Source organism: Carcharodon carcharias, chromosome 9, assembly GCF_017639515.1.
Source record: "Carcharodon carcharias isolate sCarCar2 chromosome 9, sCarCar2.pri, whole genome shotgun sequence".
Classification (NCBI taxonomy): Eukaryota; Metazoa; Chordata; class Chondrichthyes; order Lamniformes; family Lamnidae; genus Carcharodon; species Carcharodon carcharias.
In genome coordinates this window covers 124,265,150-124,277,174 of record NC_054475.1, presented here as the reverse complement: position 1 = coordinate 124,277,174, position 12,025 = coordinate 124,265,150, and the positions used below count along the sequence as shown (strand labels likewise).

Below are 12,025 nucleotides of genomic sequence, written 5' to 3'. Positions count from 1 at the left end.
TATCCAGGTTTGGGCTGATAAGTGGCAACTAACATTCACGCCACATAAGTGCCAGGCAATGACCATCTCTAACAAGAGAGAATCCAGCCATTGCCCCTTGACATTCAATGGAATTACCATCACTGAATCCCCCACTTTCAACATCCTGGGGGTTACCATTGACTGGAAACTGAACTGGGCTAGCCATATAAATACTGTGGCTACAACAGCAGGTCAAAGCCTAGGAATTCTGTGGTGATTAACTCACCTCCTGACTCCCCAAAGCCTGTCCACCATCTACAAGGCACAAGTCAGGTGTGTGATAGAATACTCCCACTTGCTTGGATGAGTGCACCTCCTGCAACACTGAAGAAGCTTGACACCATCCAGGACAAAGCAGCCCGCTTGATTGGCACCACATCCAGAAACATTCACTCCTTCCACCACTGACACAGTTTAGCAGCAGTGTGTACCATCTACAAGATGCACTGCAGGAATTAACCAAGGCTCATTAGACAGCAACTTCCAAATTCCCAACCACTGCCATCTAGAAGGACAAGAGCAGCAGGTGCATGGAAAGACCACCACCTGGAAGTTACCCTCCAAACCACTCACCATCCTGACTTGGAAAAATATTGCTATCATCAGGTCAAAATCCTGGAACTCCCTCCCTAACAGCACTGTAGGTGTACCTGCACCACATGGACTGCAGTAGCTAAGAAAGCAGATCATCACCACCTTCTTGAGGGTAATTACGAATGGACAATAAATGCTGCCCTAGCCAGCAATGCCCCCATCCCATGAGTCAATAGAAAAAAGAGTAGACCTTGTTGAGCCTGCTCTGCCATTCAATGCAATCATGGCTGATCTTGGGCTTCAACTCCATTTTCCCACCCACTCCACATATGCCTTAAGTTCCCTCCGAGAACAAAAGTCTGCCTATCCCAACCTTAAGTGTATTCAACGATGGAGCACTCACAACCCCCAGGAGTAGAGAGTTCCAAAGATTCACAACCCTTTGAGTAAAGTAATTTCTCCTCATCTCAGTCTTAAAAGATCGGCCACTTATCCTGAGACTATGGCCCCATGTTTTAGATTCCCCAAACAGCAGAAACAATCTCTGTGTCCACCGTATCAAACCCCCTCAGTCTTTTGTAGGTTTCAATGAGATCACCTCTTGTTCTTCTAAATGCCAGAGATTATAAACCCAATTTACTCAGCCTCTCATCATAGGGCAATCCCCTCATCCCAAGGACTAACCTAGTGAATCTTTGCTGTACCGCCTCCAATGCAAGTATATCCTTTCTTAAATGTGGAGACCAAAACTGCACACATTATTCCAGATGTGGTCTCACCAAAACCCTATACAACTGTAGCAAGACTTATTTATCTTTGTAATCCAGTTCTCCTTTAATAAAGGCCAATATGCCATTTGCTTTCCTAATTGCTTGCTGCACCTGTGTGCTAACTTTCTGCATTCCTTGTACAAGCCCATCCAAGTCTCTTTGAATATTGACACTTACAAGTTTCACATCTTTTTAAAAATATGCTGTTTTTCTGTTCTAATGACCAATGTGAATAACTTCACAGTTCCCTGCATCATACTCCACCTGCTGTCTTGTTGCCTACTCATTTAACCTGTCTATATTTCTTTTCAGGTTCTCTGTGTCCTCACCACAGCTTACCTGCTCCTGAAATTCTTCCCTTTTAGTGGAGGAGCATTGGAGGAAGCCAAGCGCCAACACCTTCTTATGGCACCAGCAACCATATACCGGTAATTTTAATTGTTCCAAAGCCACTTTTAAAATCTGTGGAGAGAAGGTAAGTATGCAAGATAAGTGGGTGAGGGGATAGGGTGTGTCGGGGGGTTGGGGGGGTGGTGTGTGGGGGGTATAGCTGGGGGTTGGAGAGGTGGAGGCAGTAGCCGGGGTGGGCAGCATGGAGGGGAAGTCAGGGGATGGGGGTAGTTGGGGGTGTGGGGTGGTAGTCAGAATGGGAGGTTAGTGGGGGTGTGAAAGGTTTATCAAGGGGTGGGTATCGTCGGGGGGCATGAGGTATCATCGGCGGGTTGGACGGGTAGTTAGTTGAGGGGTGGGGATGTAGTCAGGGGGTGATAGCCGATGGGTTCAGTGGGGAGTCAGGGGATCAGTAGTAAGGTTACCCTGGAGTTAGAACTGGTTTTAATCCTTCTAACCTTTCCTGGGTAAATATTTTGTTAACTGAGTGGGAGCCATCCGGAGCCCCCAAAATTAACTCCGAGTTTTGAAGGGTCCAGGTGCAGGGGAATTGTGAAAGGGAAGTAAAAACTTCCCAGGTAATTCCCATGTAGTCAGTGCATGGGGACTTCTAAGTGTTCCTCAGTTCATTATCTGGAGTACCTCGGGGGAAAGACCACCCAGACCCAGAAGATCTGGGCCATTATTTCTTGATTATTGAATGACTCATAAATAGTACATGATATCAGAAACTATATCAATAGCAAGGGACTACTATATACTGAGTTAAAGCTATAACCCTCCTCCACTGCACTCTTTTCCCAGTTAATCCATTAGAATTCAACGTGTAATCTTGCTGAAAATCACCTTAAACACGATCTGCTTTTAATAAGTTTATTTTTCATTGGGTGGATTAAGCCGGGAACAGTGTGTTTTGCTAACAAACAGTCCTGACCTCCATTCTGCTTCAATGCCTCCTGTCTCTGATTGGCATGAACTTCAAGACCACAGTGCAGCTCAACAGTATCTATAAATGAAAGGCATTCGTTTCCAACCTCAATCTGCACAACAGTTTAAAAATTCTCACGAGTATTTCCTTGAAATGAATTCAGTTTTGTATCACTCTTTCTGTTCTATTTTAAAGCTCACCATATTGGCATCGTTTACAAAAAAAGAACTAAATAGAATGTACAGCGCAGGAACAGGCCATTCAGCCCAACTGGTCTATGGCAGCGGTTATGCTCCACACAAGCTTCCTGCTCCTCCCCTTCATCCATCCCTGCATAAACCTCTACTCCTTTCTCCCTCACGTATTTATCTAGCTATTATTTTTACAAGTTTCATTAGTGTTTATTTTATATATTTGTGTGATGTGGGTAATTCCTTACATTGTCTTCCCCTAGTTGCCCTTGAAAATTAGTGACCACCTTCTTTAAGTTGTTTAGACCATTCTAATGTGGGGGTCAACCATTCTGTGCGGAACTAGAGGGAAATGCAAGCCAGACCATGGAGTCTTGGTTCCCTTCCCTGATGACATTAACAAGCTACTTGGGATTTCACAGCAATCATCAGCTTTCATGGCCATTTTATTTGCTGATGACAATCCTGATTTATTGAATTCAATTTCAAAACTTGTCATGGTAGGATCTGAACACATGACCTCTGATTTTATTAATCCTGTAGCAGAACACCACCATGTCTAATGTATAAATCTCATGTGGAGAGAAAGTTTCTTGTAAGCTCTGTAGACAACTCTGCTGCTACCTGGTTGGCCTATCAGGGGCTGTCTAGGTCAAGGCTACTCACAACCAACTTGCAGGACCAATCGCTCCTTCATTATCCCAAGGCTGAAGCTATGGAATACTTGTGATTGAGGGACTAACTTTTCCTCATAGGATTCATGTTGATTCTCCAGAAATGCTGAAGGTGGATGGGCTAGACTCAATTTTAGAGGTTTTTTGCTCTGTTGGATTGTTTGAATGAGAGAATTTACTATATATACCAGATTTATTTTGTTAAAAGTTCTTTCATGGGATTTGGATGTCACTGACAAGGCCAGCATTTGTTGCCCATCTCTAATTGCCCTTGATCTGAGCAACTTGCTAGGCCATTACAGAGGGATGTTGTGAGCCAATCACATTGCTGTGGGTCTGGAGTCACATGTAGGCCAGATCAGGTAAGGATGGTAGATTCTCTTCCCTAAAAGAGATTAGTGAATCAGATGAGTTTTTATAACAATCAGTGATGGTTGTCATGGTCATTGAGACTTATATTCCAGATTTCTTTTTAATGGAATGAATTTAAGTAGCCACATGGGATTTAAACTCAGCCCCACAATGTTAGCTAGAGCTTCAGGATTACTATTGCAGTGATATTGCCACTACACCACCATCTCCCCATCCCCATCCCCATCATGGGTTGGGAAGCACTTGGGATGTGGGACTTTAGGTATAAAAGATGCTGCATGTGTGCAAGTCATAAGAACTGGAGTAGATCATTCAGTCCCTTGTGCCTGTTCTGCCATTCAAGTAGATCATGGTTGATTCATACCTTTCCTCCATATCATTTGACATGCTTATCCATCAAAAATGTATCGATCTCAGTCTTGAAAGTTTCAACCGAACATCCATAGCCTTTTAGAGATGCGGAATCACAGAATCGCAGAGTGCAGATGAGGCCCTTCGGCCCATCGAGGCTGCACCAACACGTGAGAAACACCTGACCTACCTCCCATTTACCAGAATATGGTCCATAGCCTTGTGTGTTATGACGTGCCAAGTGCTCATCCAGGTACTTTTTAAAGGATGTAAGGCAACCTGCCTCCACCACCCTCCCAGGCAGTGCATTCCAGACCGTCACCACCCTCTGGGTAAAAAAGTTTTTTCTCACATCCCCCCTAAACCTCCTGCTCCTCACTTTGAACTTATGTCTCCTTGTGACTGACCCTTCAACTAAAGGGAACAGCTACTCCCTATCCACCCTGTCCATGCCCCTCATAATCTTGTACACCTCAATCAGGTCACCCCTCAGCCTTCACTGCTCCAACAAAAACAACCCAAGTCTACCCAACCTCTCTTCATAATTCAAATGTTTTATCCCAGGCAACATCCTAGTGAATCTCCTCTGCACCCCTTCCAGTGCAATCACATCCTTCCTATAATGTGGTGACCAGAACTGCACACAGTACTCCAGCTGTGGCTTCACCAAAGTTCTATACAACTCCAACATGCCCTCTCTACTTTTGTAATCTATGCCTCGATTGATAAAGGCAAGTGTCCCATATGCCTTTTTCACCACCCCACTAACATGCCCCTTCGCCTTCAGAGATCTATGGACACACATGCCAATTTCCCTTTGTTCCTCAGAACTTCCTAGTCTCATGCTGTTCATTGAATACTTCTTTGTCAAATTACTCCTTCCAAAGTGTATCACCTCACACTTTTCAGGGTTAAATTCCACCTGCCACTTATCTGCCCATTTGACCATCCCGTCTATATCTTCCTGTAGTCCAAGACACTCAACCTCACTGTTAACCACCCAGCCAATCTTTGTGTCATCTGCAAGCTTACTAATCCTACCCCCGTCATTGTTTATATAAATGACAAATAATAGGGGATCCAGCACAGATCCCTGTGGTACGCCACTGGACACTGGCTTCCAGTCACTAAAGCATCCTTCTGTCATGACCCTCTGTCTCCTACAACTAAGCCAATTTTGAATCCACCTTATCAAACTACTCTGTATCCCATGTGCATTCGCCTTCTTTATAAGTCTCCCATGTGGGACCTTGTCAAAGGCTTTGCTGAAATTCATATAAACTACATCAACTGCACTACCCTCATCTACACACCTGGTCACCTCCTCAAAAAATTCAATCAAATTTGTTAGGCATGACCTCCCTCTGACAAAACCGTGCCGACTATCCCTGATCAAACCTTGCCTCTCCAAGTAGAGATCGATACTCTCCTTCAGAATTTTCTCCAATAGTTTCCCTACCATTGACATGAGACTCACTGGCCTCTAGTTCCCGGGCTTATCTCTACAACCCTTCTTAAATAGCAGAACCACATTAGGTGTTCTCCAGTTCTCTAGCACCTCCCCCGTGGCCAGAGAGGAATTAAAAATTGTTTTGGATTGGGATAGAGTGGATATTAATAAAATAAGGCAGGATCTGGCCAAGGTAGACTGGGAACAGCTACTTGTGGGGAAATCTACAGAGGAACAGTGGGGAGCATTCAAAAAGAAAATGGGGAGGGTACAGGCTCAACATGTTCCCTTTAGGGTGATAGGAAGGAGTAACAAGCCCAGAGAACCATGAATGACCAGAGATATTCAGGTTACGATGAGAAGGAAAAGAGAGGCTTTTAGCAGGTACAAGGGAAGCAAGTCAGTGGAGGCATTAGTGGAGTACAGAAAGTGCAGGGTGGAGCTTAAGAAAGCAATTAGGAGAGCAAAGAGGGGATATGAGAAAGCTCTGGCTGGTAAAAGTAGGGAAAATCCCAAGATATTCTATAAGTATATCAATGGGAAGAGGATAACCAGGGAAAGAGTAGGGCCCATAAGGGACCAAGGGGACACTCTATGGGTGGAGCCAGAGGACATCGCTAGAGTGTTGAATGAATACTTCACATCCATCTTCACCCAAGAGAATGAGGGTGAAGGTATCAAACTCGGGGAGAGAGACTGCGAGGTCCTTAAGCAAATTGATATAGGGAGTGACAAGGAATTGGAGATGTTGGCAAGTTTAAAAGTGGACAAATCTCCAGGTCTGGATGACTTGTGTCCCAGACTGCTGAGGGAGGCATGGGAGGAGATCGCAGGGGCTCTGACCCAAATTTTTAAGTTCTAGATTTCAAATACACTGCGTGAAGAAGTGATTCCTGATTTCACTCCTTTTTGGCCTGGCCCTAAGATTTTGACTCTGTAAAGATTTCCCTGGCAGAGGAAATAGTTTCCCTGTACCTATCCTTTCAAATCTTGTATCATTTTAAGCATTCCAATTAGATTACCTCTCAACATTCTCCACTTAATGAAATACAAGCCAAGTGCAGGCAACCTGTTCTGAAGATTAACTCTTTAAGTCCTGGTATACTTTGCTTTATTGAAGCCAGGACTGCCATTAAAACCCAAAAATCTAACTATTGCATCTCATAAGCCTGCAGATATACTTCTGAGTACAACTGGAATTTTTCCCTGCACCATTTTCTTTTTTTTCCAGATGGCACTATGAAGACTGCCAAATTTGATTAAATCTCAGTGGGAGTTTCAGTCAACACCGGCCCCTTCCATTATTGAGAATCTAAAAAAGCTTAGCATTTTAGGTGGGCCCTGCCTTCTGTTTTCATTTTGGCTGTTAAATTAAAATTGACATCCAGCTTTTGGGGTCAATGACAAATGAATAATTAAGTTATATAAGCAACTATTTGTTTAGCACTTCATGCCAAATGAATATTATGAATTCTAATTATCTAATCTTTCCTAATGTCTATACAGAACTTCAGTTTCTGTAGAAGAATCAATAAGCACAAGTTTAGAAGCAGGCTATTCTTAGTACTGTTCAAAAATGTGGCGAAACCCCCAGGCAACAGATAAGGCAGTCGAGAGAGTGAGATTAGAGGAGTACCCAGGCTGGTTCCTGGGGTGGTATACCTGACACTATCTAAAGGATTGTCATCAGCCAAATAATGGCACCCCATCCACCACCTTAAACATTCTGCACTACTGACACACAGTGATAGCAATTCACTAAGGCTCCGCAAACAGCACCTTCCAAACTTACAACCCCGACCACCTAGGAAGACAAGGACAGCAAATAGATGGAAACACCACCACCTGGAAGTTCCCCTCCAAGCCACTCTCCATCCTGACTTGGAAATATATCACCATTTCTTCACTGTCACTGGATTAAAATCCTGGAACTCCCCCACTAACAGCACTGTGGGTGTACCTACACCACATGGACTGCAGTGGTTCGAGAAGGCAGCTTACCATCATCTTCTCAAGGGCAATAAATGCTGGCCTAGCCAATAGTGCCCACATGCCATGAATTAATTTTTAAAAGTATCAATGACCTTGAGGCCATTCACACACTATAGAAGCATAGAAATATTATTCAGTTATTTTTATACACATTGTAGGAAGGATGTGATTGCACTGGAGGGGATGCAGGGGAGATTTACCAGGATGTTGCCTGGGATGAAGTTATGGAGAGAGGTTGGATAGACTTGGGTTGTTTTCGTTGGAGCAGAGAAGATTGAGGGGTGATCTGATTGAGGTGTACAAGATTATGAGGGGCATGGACGGGTGGATAGGGAGTAGCTTTTCCCCTTAGTTGAAGGGTCAGTCATGAGGGGACACAAGTTCAAAGTGAGGTGCAGGAGGTTTAGGGTGGATGTGAGGAAAAACTTTTTTACTCAGAGGACAGTCTGGAATATGCTGCCTTGGAGGATGGTGGAGGCAGGTTGCCTTACATCCTTTAAAAAGCACCTAGATGAGCAATTAGAACATCATAACATTCAAGGCTATGGGCCAAGTGCTGGTAAATGGAATTAGGCAGTAGGTCAGGTGTTTCTCATGTGTTGGTGCAGACTCGATGGGCCGGAGGGCCTCTTCTGCACTGTGTGATTCTGTGATTTTTAAAATCTAGCAGAACTCTCTTGGAGCTGCTTGTAGTGAGTCACAGGACTGTTTTCTATTATCTGCCTCAGTTATCATTGTACTAGTTCTTAGGAATGTCCAGGATCCATCTGGCTAATTCCAATATCTATGAAACATTATATTCTATGATATTTGCTTTTCTCCGTGTGCTTATCCAGCTGTCTATTGAATTTGCTGATACAATCAAGCCCAATAATCTCTTTTGGCCATCTACTCCACAATTTATCCTATCCATAATATTTTAGTCTTCTTCAGTTTTTCTTCATAACTCAGGTGTTGAATATGTTGACTAACAGTTTACTTGCCCTTTGTTACACTCTCCTTAGCTCTCCAGTGATGCCTTTATCACCACTAGACTGGTTTATCCTGATACACTGCTGAATGACCTGTCATCCTCCACCCATCATAAACTTCAGTTTATCTGTTGTGGCTGCTCGCAGGCTAGAGGCAAAAGTAATCCATCACAATCCTGACCTAAACTTTATAGATGGTGAGGAGGCTTGAAAGAGCCACTCATCATCGAAGACCCAGCTAACGGAGTGTTTTTGTAGTCACAAAGTGGATATGACTGGTCCAATTCAGCCTCTGACAAATTCCAAAGCCCCACCCTGTTGACATTAATGATGGGGTCTCAATGATGCTGCCATTGAAAGTGAAGGGGAGATGGCTGGCCTTTCTCTATTTTGTGATGGTTATTTCCTAGCATTTTTTGACCTTGGGAGACATATCTCCTCCGTATTTCATCTGCTGATCATATTCCACATGTCATCTCTCAAGAACTTCTGATTTAATGCACTTCACTTCAAATGCAGGACTGGTGAGACCGGGTATACATTGGACACCCTTGCTGTTCTTTATCTCATCAGTCATGAGTCTCACTTACTGCAGGATGTATCACTTACACCTTTCTTGATCTTGTTTTGAAGGAAACTGGAAATGGTTTGTTGGAATCTGAGGCAGTCAGGGAATCATGCTCTGAGCTACGAGAACATCAAATAGAGGGAGGGGAAAGGAACTGTTTTTCCTGCCTTATGTGTAGCAATAGGATAAACAAATCCTTTGTAGGTTTGTGATTCTGTTACTTCACACTTCATAAATCTTCAGTGCAAGTGGCTTCAATGCTACGTTATCAAGTTATGGTCCTTTTAATCATTTCTTTATTCATTTTAATTATGCAACTCACGCAGTAATTCAGTTTACAATCAGAGATATGCATGCATATCATCTTCCCTGTGGATGAATAAATATACTACAAAGAGGAACTAATAACCTATTTAAGCAGTGGTTTAATGATGCAGAATCACACAGACTGAGTGGCTTGGCCTAAATAGCCAAGTGGTTATGGTACTGGGTTTGTAACCTCAAGATCAAGAGTTCAAATCTCACAATGGGAAACAATGTGACTTCATCTGAAACAGATGGGAATGGGTTTGTACTTGAAAGAGTCACACAGACTGAGTAATGTAGACATGATTCTACACAGAGGTGATAATATATCAAAGGATTGTATAGAGAGAGCACAGTCACACATCATAATAATAGTCATCTAAGAGCAACTCTGAGCAGAGCCAAATTTCAATAGGAAAAATGTTTTCTCTTCTCCAAAACCATTCACATTCACTGTAGTATCATTTGCTATAAATGCAACCACATTTATTTTAGAATTAAAAATGCATTGATGAGAATGATTATTTATCAGAAGCTATAAATGCCATTAATTCAATTCAATGTTAATGCATTTTTAGTGGAGTTGAAGTGAAACAAAAGCTCCACTGAGATATTTGGAGCTATATCTTTAGTGACTGTGAGGGAAAATTGCTGAAAGTCATCAAGTGAGATTAGAGGCATGACTCAAAATACTGCAGTTACTGAAAATCTGAAACAAAAGCAGAAAATGCTGGAAATACTCAGTAGGTCAGGCAGCATCTGTGGAGAGAGAAACAGAGTTAACATTTCAATCAACAAACTTTTGGGTCTGTTTTTATTTTAAAAAGCATGGCTCCTACAAAAATGGCAATATTGCCAATTGGTCTTTGCAGACCAGGTGAACTAAAGACACTGATCAAATTTAACCTGACTAATGTCTGCTCATGGGAAAATTCCAGATGATGGGTGAGAGATTAGTTAACAAGGGAAAATGGGTGGGGTAATCGCAGCCCATGTTTAACTTATTCCTATTCATTATGTTGCAGGCTGCACTTAAGTTCATACTGCTTTACATAATTGCTGCATGAAGCCAGTGCTCCCTGCGTTGTTTATTGGCTGCACATATCAGCAGGGAGCAATATCATGGCTAATGCTGCTTAAAAACTTCTTGGGCCTCTTAAAGGGGAGGTGCATTGTGGCTTCAAGAAATGATGAGGTTTTTTAAAGGTAATCTGGACTTTGATACTTTGCAAGACAACGTGCACCAAAGCTTAGAGATAATGCACTGGAGGTCTAGATGAGAGGTGTAGAAAGAGTGAGAAATGTCTTGTATCTGCAGGGAGGCAAGAGGCCCTCCAGACAAATGCACAGAAGGTAATGGGACCAAATAGAAAGGAGACCAATGAGAGGAGTGTTACTCCAAGAGCATGGATATAGTGCAGGAAGGAGTTTAACAAACTGACATGAGTTATCAAGATGAGTGAATTCAAGATGAGTGGCTATTTTCTGCCAATTGCATTATTAGCCTCATTCGCTGCTCAACTCACCACACACTCATTGCCCACCTTAATGCCAATTCCTATCAATCAGTATTCAACCATTTAATTCATATGTTTACCTCACCGTCGCTGTTGCAAGCCTTACACCCACGACTCATAGCTTGCACACAGAGGTAGCTACCATCCATGACAGCCATCACATCGACATATTGCATGAAACTCTGACAAACTTTGCTCTTTTTGTAGGAAAAGGTGGCGCAGAAGAGGAGGCAGCAGGAAAGAATTGGAAGAGAGATTGCAAACATGCCAGCGGGTTTGACCTAGCGGAGGAGACAATGCCAGCCTTGATGAGGCCATGGCCAATGATTCATTGATGATGAAAGTGTTAGCATGCTTAACCCTTTTTCTCTCATCCCACTTCACACTAATCCCTCAATCTCTTTTGATTTACAAGCCACACTGGGTGTAAGCATGAACTCCTTCCCCCTCACAAACCTTTAGCCCTTTTTAACTTCAGATACCCAGGAACTGAAACATCCCCAGACAGAAGATAAAGACAGTGAAGATGAAGAGTCAACATCATTGTTGCTCAGAAACTAACACTGTGTGCGTTTTAAAGTCCAGGATAGCATAGGAGTCTGAGAAACTGGGTGTAGGTGCACAGGAGCCAGGTCAAGGAGAAAGGATGGTGTAAGAGCCAGCTTGCTGGGAGTCGAAAGCGCAAATGAGTTCTGCCACAGAAGACCTAAATGGGGACTTCTATGGACCAGGCTACAGAAGAATGTTGATGGGTTTACATAATCAAATGCTTGGTGTGTTGGAATGCCAGCCAGAAATCCTGTACATAATGTCAAGTAGCATGTAGAAATCTAGCACCAAATAGGCACAGCCCTTTGCACAGAGACTGAAGCCATTCTGTCTGATGTAGAATGGGTGGTAACATGGGTGGTAACACTGGACATCAGCACACCTGCAAAACCCACCATTTTCACAGAATCATTCTGGTGCAGAAAGAGGCCATTCAGACCA

General features: G+C 43.1%; 1 long non-coding RNA gene across 1 annotated transcript in view; it reads left to right on the top strand.

The window, feature by feature from the left end:
- Positions 1 to 12,025, top strand: part of LOC121282195 — a 16,979-nt gene extending 4,954 nt beyond the window's left edge. The window contains exons 2-3 of the long non-coding RNA XR_005944010.1: positions 1,638 to 1,753; positions 11,243 to 12,025. This is a non-coding gene — a long non-coding RNA (uncharacterized LOC121282195). The remainder of the gene's footprint in view (positions 1 to 1,637; positions 1,754 to 11,242) is intronic.